The 15,561-nt window shown below is 41.1% G+C and overlaps 1 long non-coding RNA gene across 3 annotated transcripts; it reads right to left on the bottom strand.

The window, feature by feature from the left end:
- Positions 1–542: 542 nt before the first annotated feature.
- On the bottom strand, positions 543–5,472 carry LOC123165463 (uncharacterized). Of its 3 annotated transcripts, none has more exons than XR_006483012.1 (5): positions 4,810–5,472; positions 4,657–4,710; positions 3,739–3,881; positions 1,733–1,790; positions 543–792 (listed from the first exon to the last, which is right to left on the bottom strand). It is a non-coding gene; the product is annotated as an uncharacterized lncRNA (long non-coding RNA). The 3 variants fall into 3 exon arrangements; XR_006483011.1 differs by having other exon boundaries at positions 3,739–3,859; positions 4,654–4,710; XR_006483010.1 differs by having other exon boundaries at positions 4,654–4,710.
- Between the last annotated feature and the right edge of the window lie 10,089 nt (positions 5,473–15,561).

A 15,561-nucleotide genomic window follows, 5' to 3' on the forward strand; every position in this document is an offset into this window, starting at 1 on the left:
TACTCTATAATTGTGGGTTATCACTACAAGAAATATGTCAACTTGCGACCCTCACTATTGTTCACTGAAAAGTCATTGATTTTTATTTGCGACCTTTTTTGACCAAAAACAGATGGTCAAAAGCTGGCGGTCGTAAACTAAAATTAACAACCTTCTCTGTGAGAAGGTCGTGGAATTCCACGACCAAAACAAAAGGTAATTCATTCCATGACCTTCTGTATTGGTCGCTAGCTCTCTGCCCAGGCCACGTCGGATCCGACGTGGCAAAATTGTGACCAATTGAAAAGGTCGTTGATAAGATTCAGCCCGGTCCAGTTCAATGTTTTACATGGGCCGAGCCCAACAATTCAGCCTTTTTATATATTTTTTCTTATTAATTTTGGTCAGCTATATGGGTCAGGCCCAACTATTCGGCCTTTTTAATTTCTGGGCCATTACAATTAATTTTCTATTTTCAGCCATATTATTTTTGCGCTGGTCCCACTGGTCAGATTGGTCCCACTTGTCATGCTGATATCACAATTGGACCCACACATCAGAAATTTCAAAATTTGTCAACCAATTTACATAAGTGGGTCCCCCTGGTCAGGTCTCCATTTCATAGGTATTGAAATTATATACACAATCAATGTTTCAAATAGATTATAGAGCAAATGAAATTCATCCAAAACAACACTAAATTTACAATACATAATATGCTACTCTGACTAATATTACACTCTGCCTGATATTACAATACATAATATGCTACTCTTGCTGATAGGCTTCACGGCTTCACACTTCATACTTCACCTATGCAAAAAAAGAAGAAGAATAAGAACCTGTAGGCAGCATCAAACATAGCTTATAAGCAAGAATTGACAATAAGCTCAATTTAACAACACAAGATTTTGATATATTTATACAGTTCATGAGGTTAGCTGACTATTAACGGCTTTCCCATAGATTACAAACAATTATATGTACAAGGCAATTCAGCATCTAAGTTGGAAGGTGTTCAATGGCAAAACATAACATGATATATACTAAAAAACTTGAACTGGCAATACGCAACTAAATTGGCTATTAATACAACAAGCATCACATGACAACAACTGCTTGATAGATTTGATTAAACGTGTATGAAGCAGCAACACGCATAGACAACGTCGGTATATATGAAGGATCATAGATTGCATAACTGGTCAACTAATCTTCCATCTATATTTCTATCAGCAGCACACTAGATAGGCCACACATTTATTCCTACAGTACAGTGAGGTAAAAACAGATTATGGTGCCTGCCAAGTGAGGTAAAAATAGATTATCAGCAGCACACTAGATAGGCCACACATCTATATTTCTATCAGCAGCACACTAGATAGGCCACACATTTATTACATTTACATGGTGGTGGCTGGCTGGCAATCATGGCTGCTAGCTCATGCTGCCAGTGTGCGTGCACATCTCCCCGCTGGAACCAACCAAACCAAAACGAAGCAACAAGTAGCAAACCACACATGTACCAGTAAACTTCAGTATGAAACAGCTCCTCGCCGAAAGAAACTACCAAAGCATTTCCAAGAATTTTGAAGAAACCGCCTCGAGTCGATTCAGCCAAGGATATTATTTTCCATAAGCAAAAAACTATGGTTCAGCTCCCACATGGGCATGGGGTTTTTTGGGTTTCAAGACACAAATCACAGAACTGGATGGGCATATAGAAGGTACATTGTGAATCTACGGCGTCAACCTGCTGGAGTTACTTGTCCTCAGTGATGAGCAGCTGCTTCCTCCTTGGGCTTGGTCATCTGGACAGCCAAAAAAACATGCAACTGTAAGAAGATGGATTGATGGTAAAAAGAGTGAACAATTGTGATTCAGTGAACAGAAAAGCATATGTACATTATAATACTGCAGACAAGAAAATAATAAGCCTAATATGAAGATAAGTTTTTTTCTTATTGATGGCTGTAAGATGGACTGATGGTAAAAAGAGAGAAGAATTGTGATTCAGTGAACAGAAAACAAGACGTTATTATTCAGCAGTGATACTCGATATTTGACAAGTATGGTTTCATGTATATACAAGTTAGGCAGAGCAATGTACAAGATAGATCGTTTTATATAAAGCGTGTCCAATCAATATCCAAAATGCTATCGAGCAGAGCATAGAAACAGAGTCACAAAAATCTAATTATCTGCTGCGGCTCTGAGACGGCCCCTGCAGGTCTTGAGCTATGCATGTATCTTGCACTGTTTATGTACATAGTTTGGATACAGCAGCTCCTATCTTCGCGAGATGCATTGACCAAATGTTCTTGAGTCTGCTCTCGCTGAGATCATGAAAGCAAAAGATCCAATAGTGCATGTCCTTCGCATGTGCTTCTGCCTTTTTTCTTTGTCTGTTACGCTGCTGTCTCTTGGTTCTGCTTGTTTGAGTGGCTACTAAGTGAGTGGCAAAAAATTGCAAGAAACTCTGTACTCCCTCCATAAAGAAAGTATAAGAGTAGTGATCTAAATACTCTTATATTTCTTTTATGGAGGGAGTACGTCGTGTTGCCGGACGAACCAAGCCTACATTTTGCATCGCACTTACTTGTAATTTTGGATGCAACAATCAGGTGAATCAGGTTCTTTTAGATAAACACGTATGTATTATATATTACTCCTAAATATAAGTCTTTTTAGAGATTCCAATGTGGACTACATACGAAGCAAAAGGAGTAAATCTACACTCTTAAATACATCTATAGATACATGTGCAACACATATTGAAATCTCTAAGAAGTCTTATAACAAGTACAGAGCTAACCAACAGCGTACTGCAATAAAAAAACCTGCAAGCCCTGACAATGTTTTCCAGCATACAACAACACTAGGGAAGAAACAGATCTACAAATCCTAAAACACAACCGCCCACGTCCCAGTATCAGTATTCAGTACCAAACACGAAATTCAAAGCCCCCAGGCACAGGCAGGACCTGGCGTGCGTTTCAGCCATCTCAGAAAATGTGCAGAGGCAGAATTTGCATATGTGAAAGCAGTCATATAACAAGAATCATGTACCTAAACTATCTCAGATCTTGTCCACAAGGTTCTGTGATGTCGCTACAAAACTCGGATGCAAAAAGGGTATATACAAAAACTTGTGTTCATATAGGTTCCTATCATGATAGCATTGGCCGATATAACATGCCACATCTGTGAGCGCAAAAAGCTGGGATAAAAGTGGAGGTGGCAGCACGTAGACATCTACAAGTGGTGACATGTTTTGAGACTTCAGTGCATACACAAGCTTTCTTCTATATGTCCACTCAATATTATTTGAAAAATCTATATTAGAGAAAACTTCAGTGCATACGGAAGTTCTCTCAAGTCTCATTGCGAATATCAAGTGCATACACAAGCTTTGATTTGAGTTGGAATGGTATGAAAGGGGCATATAAGGACAATATAGTCAAGAGCTGCATATCTACATAGAAATGATGCTGATCACTTAATTAATTAAGTGAGCAGGCAACAAAGGCAATTGGAAATCTAGGGGCAGGAGGTAGTGAGAGCAACGCATGAGGGATCGTCAAGATGTAGGGGATGGAGGTGTCTCATTTGGTTTCAAAATAAGATGCACACAAAGACAACCACATAAATATAGCAGTGCATAGTACTGAGGAAAATAGGGACATCTCTTTGCCAACATGTATAATTCGGGGCAGCAATAGCGAGCAGAGGAAGATGAGAGGGAGATGGAGATGCTACCTGTCGTGGTGGGTCGGCGTGAACGTGCTTGAGCTCGGGGCAGGACCTCTTGGTCGCCCTAGGAGCAGAGCAGCAAACCCCTCATGGCCCTCCTGCTCGCGATGCCGTATAAGCCCGCCACCTAAGAATAGTAAAATATAAGGCTGAACCAGGATATGGATTCAGCAACAATAACCATCGTCAACAAGAACACTTCCTTTCATGTAGGTTTAAAATATGAAACAAACTCATGATTCAGTTATATATGATAAAACAGAACATATGGTTTAGTTATAGTCATACCACCTATACAAAGATCAGGCAAAGATATATTTTGACCTGAGGACCAGCATGTCTGCCTCAGCAACTATCTAAAATTATCAAATATGCCAACAATTATTTATTGATGCTTCCCACTAAGCTTCATTAGCTACAGGTGAAATGATGAGAGGTCCAGGAAGAGCTAACACCTCATATAATCAACACATAATGATAATAATAATTAAAAGGATGGGTTAAGTGTGTGTCAGTAGCAACCTCTAGCGACTTGTACCCAAGTGATATATACTGACTTAATCTCTGTGATTCTTAGATCTAGTCCTGCTCGTGTTCTTATGTAAATTAGCTCACTAGTGATGTGGCAATTTGTTTCACTTCATGTAACAAGGTCCAGTTGCACAGCAAGTTTACCGTCCAACCAAACACCCTCTTACAAGCAGAAATGTATTCACTTATGTAACTAAGCGAAGACGACAGTCGGGTTGTTGGTCTGGTACTTGTCGAACTAACAATCTATGGATTTTGCAGTCTAAGTGAGATCACTTATATACTAATTGCACACAGTTGCAGCAGCGCCATCCAACCAACGGACGAACGAACCGACCCAGTCAGACCAAGAAGGAAAACAAGCAGATCAGATGGGAGGGGGCTAGTTACCACCCTGGCGCGTTCACCCTTCTCCTGGATGGCATCATCCTTTAGCACCCTCTCCATCTGCCCAACCACAGAGACGGAGAGAAAAAATGTCAGGAATGCGTCACGCTGAACCAGCCATGGAGAAGAGAACTGACTAGGGGCGGTCGAGCGGGGTACCTCGGGGACGGACGACGGGGCCGGCGCAGGGGAGAGGGAGAAGGGACGTCGGGGCGTGGTAGGCGCGGCGTCCCGAGAACGGGATGGCGTCGGCAGGGAGCAGGCAGGCAACCGTCTGGTGACGCGGCCGGGCAGACGAGACGCGTTAGCGTCCCGTGACGGAGGTCCATGGCGTGTGCACGCGGGCAGCCCACCTCACTCTGCGTGTGCTCCTCCGGTGAGGCACAGGCCGGCGTGTTGGATCTAGGATCCGGCCGCCGCATGTGCTGTTGGGCCTGGGTGCTACTGGGGGTAGGGGGAGAAGGGGAGGTGAAGAGAGTGGGGCGTCGGGCGTGTGGGAGGGGAGGGAGCGGAGGCCGGCGGCGATGCATAAGGTCGTCGGTGAGTTGGGTGGCGGCACCGAGGCGGGTGGGTGGGAGGGGAGGAAGGAATGAACCGGGGAGGCGGTCTGATTTGGGAAATCGGCAACGGCGCGCGGGGGCGTGGAGGGAGGAGGAGCGGGCGGAGCAGGAGGGCGTGGGGGAGGCCATGGACGGTGGCGAGCTCCGCTGGAGGGAGGTGGCGGCGGCGGTCTCTTTCTCGATCTGGAGGGAGCTGGAGGAAGGAAGGATACGAGCTCTCTCTCAATCTGGAATGGATGGATGGATGGATTGGGAAAAAAGGAGGCGGGGGGGGGGGGGGGGGGGGGGGGGTGGTGGATGCAAAATGACCACGAGAACATAGCTAGGGTTGGTGTGGAAGGGTTGATGACTGCCGTTGGATCCTCGAGCATCCGACGGTGTATAATCCATGATCCGTGTGATATGCCCATGGACCAATCAGAACGCAGCAAACAATTCGAAGACCTTATGACCATCTAAATTGGTCGAAATCAAAGATAAGTTTTTAGGAAAAAACCACATTTCACTTTTCAGTGCTCAAAATGAGTTTTTTTGTAAAAGACCTACCAAATATTTGTTCAAATGATATCATACTTTTCACAAGTTTACATCTTAGATTGGCAAACAATGTTGCCTAAGGAAATTTTCATTTTCTTTGTACGAAAAAATCATTTTCCATTTTTCGAGTGCCCCAAATGAGGTTTTTTTGGGAAGAACCTACCAAATAATTGTTGCAAAATTGGACCAAATTATTTTTCTAAAATACTAGGCCATATTTAATTCACGATTGACCAAATGGTTGGGCGTAAAAAGTTTTGATCCACCTCTGGTGAAAAAGACAAATTTCCGCCGATTCAGTAGGAAGGGGGTCAAATTTGAACTGTAGGTGCCTCATAGTTTGCTCTTTATTTTTTCCAAAAATCATTTATAGGTACATAACTATCTATTTAATCAGAGAAACATCAAAAGGTTTCCAAGATTCAACAACTAGCTAGGAACGGTCAAGCCCGCCGTTTTGACCGCATTTTGAAACGGGCATAAAAAATTCAAAAAATTCAAAAAATTGGAAAACCTTCGCATTGTGTCATCATATGTGACCAAGTTTCTAGGAAAAATAATAAACTTATAATACGACAATTATTTTAAAAAAGTGTTCTCAGAAATGAGCTATCATGCGTGAAGATTATGGCTTTCAAGCCAAATGATCAATCTTATGGCCACATTCATGACATAGTTTGTTCAAATGATCTCATATTGTGCACAAGGGTGCATCTTGGAATTCCAAACAATGTTGCCTAAGGGAGTTTTCATTTTCTTTGCACGGAAAATTCATTTTCCATTTTTTGAGTGTCCCAAATGAGGTTTTTTATGAAGAACCTACCAAATAATTGTTGCAAAATTGGACCAAATCATTTTTCTAAAATACTAGGCCATATTTAATTCACAATTTACCAAATGGTTGGGTGTAAAAAGTTTTGATCCACCGGTGGTGAAAAAGACAAATTTCCGCCGATTTAGTAGGAAGCGGGTCAAATTTGAACTGTAGCTGCCTCATAGTTTGCTCTTTATTTTTTCCAAAAATTATTTCTAGGTACATAACTATCTATTTAATCAGAGAAACATCAAAAGGTTTCCAAGATTCAACAACTAGCTAGGAACGGTCAAGCCCGCCGTTTTGACCACATTTTGAAGCGGTCATAAAAAATTAAAAAAAATCAAAAAATTGGAAAACCTTTGCATTGTGTCATCATATGTGACCAAGTTTCCAGGAAAAATAATAAACCTGTAATACTGCAATTATTTTAAAAAAAGTGTTCTCAGAAATGAGCTATCATGCATGAAGATTCATGGCTTTCAAGCCAAATGATCAATCTTATGGCCACATTCATGGCATAGTTTGTTCAAATGATCTCATATTGTGCACAAGGCTGCATCTTGGATCCAAACAATGTTGCCTAAGGGAGTTTTCATTTTCTTTGAACGGAAAATTCATTTTCCATTTTTCGAGTGCCCGAAATGAGGTTTTTTTGTGAAGGAACTACCAAATTATTGTTGCAAAAATGGACCAAATCAATTTTATAAAATACTAGGCCATGTTTATGCACAATTGACAAAATGGTTGGGTGTAAAAAAAATTATCCACCTTTGGTGAAAAAGACAAATTTCCGCCGATTCAGCAGGAAGCGGGTCAAATTTGAACTGCAGCTGCCTTATAGTTTGCTCTTTATTTTTTCCAAAAATCATTTATAGGTACATAACTATCTATTTAAGCATAAATACATGGTTTGGTGGTGATACGCTGAGGTTTGGACGGTCGCCCAGGGCCCCAACTCCGAAGCGCGTAGACTCGCATGCCCGCCGCGTGGTCACCGCGTGACCGTGGCGTTGCCATGCGTTCTGGGAAGCCTAGGCATGTCTAGTAGGTTTGGCACTCCCCAGGTAGATGCTTGGAAGAAAATAACAACAGAAGAATCTCACGAGGAGACCGAACAATGCTCAAACATGAATTAGCACCCAAGTGTTTGATTAGTGGTACGGGAAATGCACATCGCCAATGGGCTTGATTTTTGGCCGAGGATGATCATATACTAAGGACACTATCTTGGAAAATTTGCAGCTCAAATGGAGGAGCCTAGGTGTCACTTGCTTTGCAACGTACCACACTGGACAAAAATATGAATGTTGAAGCCACACTCACATGTATTGTTACATGGGGCTCAAATTTTGTGGAGAGCAATGATTTGGGAATATAAAAGATGTGGCAAAAATTCAGCTCATTAGGATATGCCTAGCTAGTACTTCCTTCACAACAGTTCGAGTTGAACAAAAACTTTGGAAATTTGCCGAGGTAGATTTACCACGCAAATGGAGTTGAATATTGTCATGAGGCAATGATTTGGATAGTAAAGAATGTCCAATTTTTTTGGGAATTTTTGGAATGACATAAATATAGGTTGCTTCACAACCTAGGGTAAAAATTGACACATGGACATGACACATAGGCAAAATTGATGAGGTGGCGCCTAGTCATAGAAATCCACCACAACTTACAAGGTTATGACCATCTATATTGGTCATGACAAGCTAGAAATAAGGCATCGGATCAGTGTTGTTTGCTTTGTGACCATTTCGTGTAAGGAAATTACGACCTTTCTGACAAAAATGGTCGATATAGTTTAGCGTTTGGAGCCCCCCAAACAGCTTTTGACCAATTGGTCTCAAATGGTCATAGATCTATGACCAATTCTTCCAGGGTCACTCCCAGAAGGTCACTAGTTGACATATTTCTTGTAGTGTATCAAGACCTTTTTCTGGTGCCATTGCCGGGGAGCAATAGCGTGGGGTGAATATTCTAGTGTGTGCTTGTTTGCTTTATCACTAAGTAGTTTTTATTTTCTGTTCTAAGTTGTTCCCTATCTTTAGTTATGTATATGGAACACAAGATATAAAAAAATTAGTTGTACTTGCTACTCATGGAGATGGGGAACCTACTAAAACCCTCGATGCTCGTTATGTGACAAATATTAAACACTTCTTTGGTAATCCTGAGAAAACCCCATTCAACTTGATAATGGGAGACACATTGGATCAACGTTAATACTTTAGGGATTATCGCTTGACTCCAAAAGGGAAACTGTTATGGGATCAAATTCAAATGTTCCAATGGTATGCTTGGAATTTATGCTCGAGATATGATTATACTTGTTGCTCTAGGATGAAGGCTCGACACCTTCCCTTATCTTGTAAATTTAATGATAATGAAACCTTGGCTTCTTATGCTAATGGTAGACATGATTACTATGATGTTGAACAAACTGAAGAATTTGTTGCTTTTAAGGGTGCTTATGAAATTGCTTCTTTGATTGAAAAGCATGATGCTACTCTTTATAAATCTGAAAATTTAGCTATGCTTGAATATTGGTATAAAAATTATGCCTCTATACTTATGTTAAATCATATATTGAGGACCCCTCCGCTGTCCAGGAAGAGATTAATATTTTGCCAGAATCTATGGAAGAAGAAATTGATGAAATTGTGAGCTCAGTCGATGAAAAAGATGATGAGGAGAGCGAAGAACAAAAGGAGGAAGAGCGGATTAGCTACCCATGCCCACCTTCTAATGAGAGTAACTCTTCAGCTCATACATTATTTAATTTCCCTTCGTTCTTACCGAAGGATGAATGCTATGATCCCATTGATTCGTTTGAAATATCCCTTTTTGATGAACTTGATGCTTGGTATGCTTGTGGCCAAGATGCTACTATGAATTATGCTTATGGAGATGAACTTGTTATAGTTCCTTATGTTAAAAATGAAATTGTTGCTATTGCACCCATGCATGATAGTCCTATTATCTTTTTGAATTCTCCCAACTACACTATATCAGAGAAGTTTGCTCTTATTATGGATTATATTGATGGGTTGCGTTTTGCCATTACACATGATGATTTGGATGAATATAATATGCATGTGCTTGCTGCTCCTACTTGCAATTATTATGAGAGAGGAACTACATCTCCGCCTCTCTATGTTTCCAAAACAATAAAATTGCAAGAAACTGCTTATGCTATGTATTGGCCTTTACTTGATGTGCATGAATTTTGTTCTTTTATGACATGCTGATGGGTAGGAAGAGAGTTAGACTTTGTCATTGCATGATAAATGTTGCTTTGTGCTCACTACTAAATTATAAAAAGATTGCTGATTGAAATTGGCTTTGATATACCTTGCGATCCGAGTGGATCGATTACTTGAGCACTTTATGCCTAGCTTAATGGCTTTAAAGAAAGCGCTGCCAAGGAGACAACCCGGAAGTTTTAGAGAGTCATTTACTTTTGTTGTTTGCTTTTTATAAAGTATAAAAAATATATAGAGGGGAACTTAAAACTTTTCAAAAAGATAAGTGAAAGTAAGAAAGATGAGCATTGTTGAAGTGGGAGAGCTCCTTGGACTTTGTTCATGCCCATGGAAACTTTGCAAATATTGAATTACAAAAAAAATTCAACAAAAATAATTATCCCCTTGTACAAATCCATTGTATTATAAAAGTAATGTGCCACGATTTTCCTTTAGGATGATTTGATTGCTTGTTGGTATGTGCGGTGCAAAAACAGAAACTTTTGCTGCAATGCGTGAATTTACATTTTTTGCTGGAGCATGAAAAAATTCTGAAATTTTTACACAGTATTGCTATGAAAATTGTTTATTTTGTCCTACTTGTTACAAATTGTTTATTTTGTCCTAATTTTTTAGAATTTTTGGAGTTACAGAAGTATGGTCAATGTTTAGATTACTTCAGACTGTCCTGATTTTGACAGATTCTGTTTTTGATGCACTGTTTTGCTTGTTTTGATGAAACTCGATTGTACCGGTGGTATAAGCCATGGAGAAGTTATAATACAGTAGGGATAATGCAAAAACAAAATATGGATTGGTTTGCAACAATACTTAAAGTAGTGATTTGCATTATTATACTAACGAATCTCACCGAGTTTTCTGTTAAGTTTTGTGTGGATGAAGTGTTCGAAGATCGACGAGGTCTCGATATGAGGAGAAGGAGGAGAGGCAAGAGTTCAAGCTTGGGGATGCCCAAGGCACCCCAAGTAAATATTCAAGGAGACTCAAGCGTCTAAGCTTGGGGACGCCCCAGAAGGCATCCCATCTTTCTTCAACAAGTATTGGTATGTTTCGGTTTTTCTTTTGTTCACGTGATATGTGTAAATCTTGGAGGGTCGTGTGCTTTTTATCTTAATGCACCATGCTGGTATGAGATAGTCCTTGGTTGATTTATACAATGCTCTTTGCACTTCACTTATATGTTTTGAGTATGGCTTTATAGAATGCTTCATGTGGTTCACTTATATCATCTCAAGTGTGGATTGCCTGTTTCTCTTCACATAGAAAACCGTTATTTGTAGAATGCTCTTTTCTTCACTTATATTTATTAGATCACGGGCAAGTATTTTGTAGGAAGAATTAACCTCTCTTGCTTCACTTATATCTATTTAGAGAGTCAACAGGAATTGGTCATTTGCATGGTTAGTCATGAAATCCTACATAAAACTTGTGGATCACTGAATATGATATGTTTGATTCCTTGCAATAGTTTTGCGATATAGAGATGATAATATGTGGGAGGTACTAGTAAACGGTTGTGGTTAGTAGGAATATTTGTGTGAAGGTTTGTGATTCCCCAAGCATGCATGTATAGTCTCTCGTTATGCTATGAAATTGGAGCATGATTTATTATTGATTGTTTTCCTTATGAGTGGCGGTCGGGGACGAGCGATGGTCTTTTGCAACCAATCTATCCCCCTAGGGGCATGCGTAGTAGTACTTTGCATCGAGGGCTAATGAACTTTTGCAATATGTATGTGAGTTCTTTATGACTAATGTGAGTCCATGGATTATACGCACTCTTACCTTTGCGCAGTTTGCTAGCCTCTTCGGTACCGTGCATTGCCCTTTCTCACCTCAAGACGTGGTGCAAACTTCACCGATGCATCCAAACCCCGTGATATGATACGCTCTATCACACATAGGCCTTATTATATCTTCCTCAAAACAGCGACCACTACAAAAAAAATACACTTCCGTGATGATACGTGTTTGTCACAATAGGTAACGTTTCTTGTCATGCATGTACATCCATGATGATTTTATAACAGAATCAAGATAGCCATACCTGTGCTGTCGTAGAAATGTTCCATGACATTACCAAAATTATCATCACAGAAGTGTCCACTTCCATGCCAATAAATCGTGCGTCATAGAAGTGCTTTCGTCAAGGGTCCGAAACGTGGCATCCATCGTAACGGGTCGCGGTTAAGCTATTGGGTTCCGGTTTGGATCCGATAACCCGTTAACAGCTGGGACCAATGAGGATTTTCCACATGTAAAATTATCATTGGCTATAGCAACCACATGTTAGCACCACGAAAGGACAGTGTCAACCACCCAATGGACAGGAGGCGCCTATGATACGTCGACACATGGCAAGGCCCAACAGCGGCCCATTTAGGTTAAAAAGGCTGGCCCAGTCAAAATTAGCGGGCCGACCCATTAACGGCCCGCTTGCAGACGGCCCATTCGCAGTTAAGGCCCATACGGCTAGTGTCAAATCGGCCCGTCAATGGCCCATCCTAAACTTGTCATCATCGCGGCCCATGGTCACTTCTGGCCCGTTAACAGTCCGCTAAGTATTTGGGCCGAATTACGGCCCGGTGTGTTTCCGGTCTGTTAAAGGTCCTGCGTCATTTGGGCCCATTTATAGGCCATTGAAACTTTCGGCCCATAAACGATCGTGAAGGATTTGGGTCATATTCGGCCATGTTTGACATTCTGCCTGTTAGAGGCCCACTGTAGATTTGGGCCACTTTCAGCCTGTTGTGATTTTTGGCCTGTTAACGTCGGACGAAATCCATGGGCCATATGTGGCCCAACGTCACATCGGGCCTACTAACGGCCCATATAAAACTGACACTAATCAAGCCCGACCGAACTTCCGGCCTGTTAAAGGCCCGTGTAGTAGGTCGGCGCATTTACGGCCCATCTGAATTTCGGCCTGTGAATGATCCGCATTGTAAATGGGCCACCACGAGCTAAGATACATTTCGGCCTGCTAATGACCAGTGGGTTATTTGGCACAATCAGGGCCCAATCTCACTATCGGCCTATTAAAGGCCCATGTTTTTTATGGGCTCAAGATATTTACACATGTAAACGGCCTATTGTTACTGAGGGGCCAAATTATGTTTAGGCATGTTAAAGGCCCACTGTGGGCACAAGGCTGCCAAAAATATATGAAAGCTTATGCTGATTTAGGCCCAGATATTTTTAGTGGGCTACATGCAAATTATGACCCATAATCGTTTTTAGCCCAATTGGAATGGGCCCGACAAATGTTGGCATGTTGGGCTCCTAGGAAGCTTTCGGTCGAATACATTACTAAGATAAACCTACACTATACAAAAAGAGCGTCGTAATTTCTGCAGCCTTTGGCAGCACCATAAATGATGTATCACAACAAAATAAATTCCAACCATACAACAAAAGGCATGTTGGCATGAAGTTTACAGTCCTTGCAGATAAAAGCAACATCAGATGTATAGAAGCACAAATCATTTGACTTGAGTGCTAATGTTTCAGGCTATAGAATCTGATGGAGCAGCATGATCTTCCCCTTTTTCCGCCATTGCTCTTGAACAACGAAGCAAATGTCTGATAGTCTGGTTTCGAAACCACTCATATCTTGACGACATTTGTCAACCACTATTCTTGTTTCTAAAACGACGTCCATTAGGGATTGGACTTGTGTCTGGAGCATAGATATATCACTCTGTCTAGCCGGAAGATTTTGTTCAGTAGGCGATTTGGATGAGGTTACCTTGACAACCAACCCAGAATTACGCAGGAAGGTGCTTTTTGCACTGTTAGTGGAGAGATACTGACGCACTACAGCAAGAGGTGACATTGTGCCTGTGGTAGCGTCGTCACCTTCAGGTGGTTGTGGTTGTTGAATCATTTGTTCCATAGCTTGCTGAAAGTTTGAACTTGTAGATTAGTGTACCAGATAAGTTACTAATGAGACAAAAACAAACAAAGTAGGTTTCACGTTTATACATAACTTATTTTGGTGAACTACTGTAATACATTAGCATGTATTGTAGTGCCAACTACATAATAAAATCACTTTCGGAACATATGTCCATGTAGCATGCCTACTTTATTGTCTATTTCTTCACATTCATTGACATATAAGGATAAAGAGACATGGTTTAAAGTAGGATGAACATAGTATGACATCATTCATATCATGGGCAAACAGATATAAAACAAATAGGCTATTGTATCATTGTGTGGGCATGTGAACATCACAACTAGATTACAGATCAAGATGAAAAAGAATATCCTTCATCTCTTTTAAACCATGTAAGGTGAAATGATACGTTAAGACAACTGTGTATATGAGTGAACAGAGTAACTGACATTGGCTGCAAACCAAGCAGTTAAATGAACACATCACAGTACCAATCAGTTCAAAGGCAGGAGGAGTAAGGACTTACAACAGCGGCTTGAACTGGTGTGCTCATGCCCTTCATCTTGCTGGTGTGGCAATCCTTGAAGATTTGCACGGCATTCGGTTTAGGTTCTTTTTGGTCCGCACGGGCTTTCCTCTGTATTTGGAACAAGTCAATATAGATACGATAATATGGCACAGAAAAAAGAAGGAACTACCAGCTATTTATAAGAGCCTCGCAGTGTGCAAGATAGCTACGAAATCCTGTTGTCTATTGAAATTTCACTTTAGAATGGGCTGTCTTGTTCTTCAAATAGTTAGCCTAGAAGAACATACACTTGTAAGGCACATACATAAATACAAGTTCAATATGTGATCTGATCAAATACATATACCCTACCTGATACTTTGGATCAGACCAGTGTTTAACAAGGGCTGTCCAGTCTTCATCCGTAATATATTCCACTGGAGATGTTTGGGCTATTTCATTGTTAGCCTTGCCTTCAAAGCGAGCTTTTCTAAGGTGGTACCGATACTGTCGCAGAGTAGACTGAAAAACATGAGTGCATGTTGTTTAGTTGCATCATCTTTTGGATCCAACTTGAACCTCATCTGTTGAAAAAAGAATGTGAGTCTTATTAGGAGAAGCTAGAAAGTATGGGACAGAGCAAGACAATATTACAAATTGTGATGAATAACATTACTTACGGATAAATGGTCAAGGAAGGTGTTAAACTGGGTATTGTCTTTCTCATTCCTGTACTGGATCCATGTTGGGAGGATACGTGCATGACACCTAACGGCAACAGCTGCCTCTGATACTAACTTGGCTGACTCTGTAGCATCACGTGGCCTTTTTAAACCTGCCTCAAAATGGATCTCCATTCTTCCTCCTTTAGATTTTGTTAATCTGTCAAGCATTATCCCTAATGTCTGTTTCCACTTGCGTCGTGGTGCTAGTTCAACAACGAATATGGAAAGTGTTAGTGCACATCAAACTGTGAGAGTACATACAAAGGAGCATGCAACTGCAACTTGACTCGGTCAGGTACCGTCTTAGTGTTGATGCTCATGAGGTTCATCTGATCTTGCCAAGTCCTGTTGTGTCAGCAGTGCTGCGGAAGTAGTGTTAGGTGTGAAGGAAGCTTGGGAACTGGCTAGTTCCGGAGCAAATGAATGAGTAACTCGTTGAGATGCCGGTACAGTTGAAGCGGATGCTGCGGCTGGTGGAGCAGGTGATACTGTGTTTGTAGATTTAGCCGGTGGACGTGGATCTTCTACTACACTATAAGTACCAGTAGAATCTCGAGGGCAGATCCTTTCCCATTTCACCAAACGAGTAACACCATTCCC

The sequence above is a fragment of the Triticum aestivum genome, chromosome 7D (genome assembly GCF_018294505.1).
Source record: "Triticum aestivum cultivar Chinese Spring chromosome 7D, IWGSC CS RefSeq v2.1, whole genome shotgun sequence".
Taxonomy (NCBI): Eukaryota; Viridiplantae; Streptophyta; class Magnoliopsida; order Poales; family Poaceae; genus Triticum; species Triticum aestivum.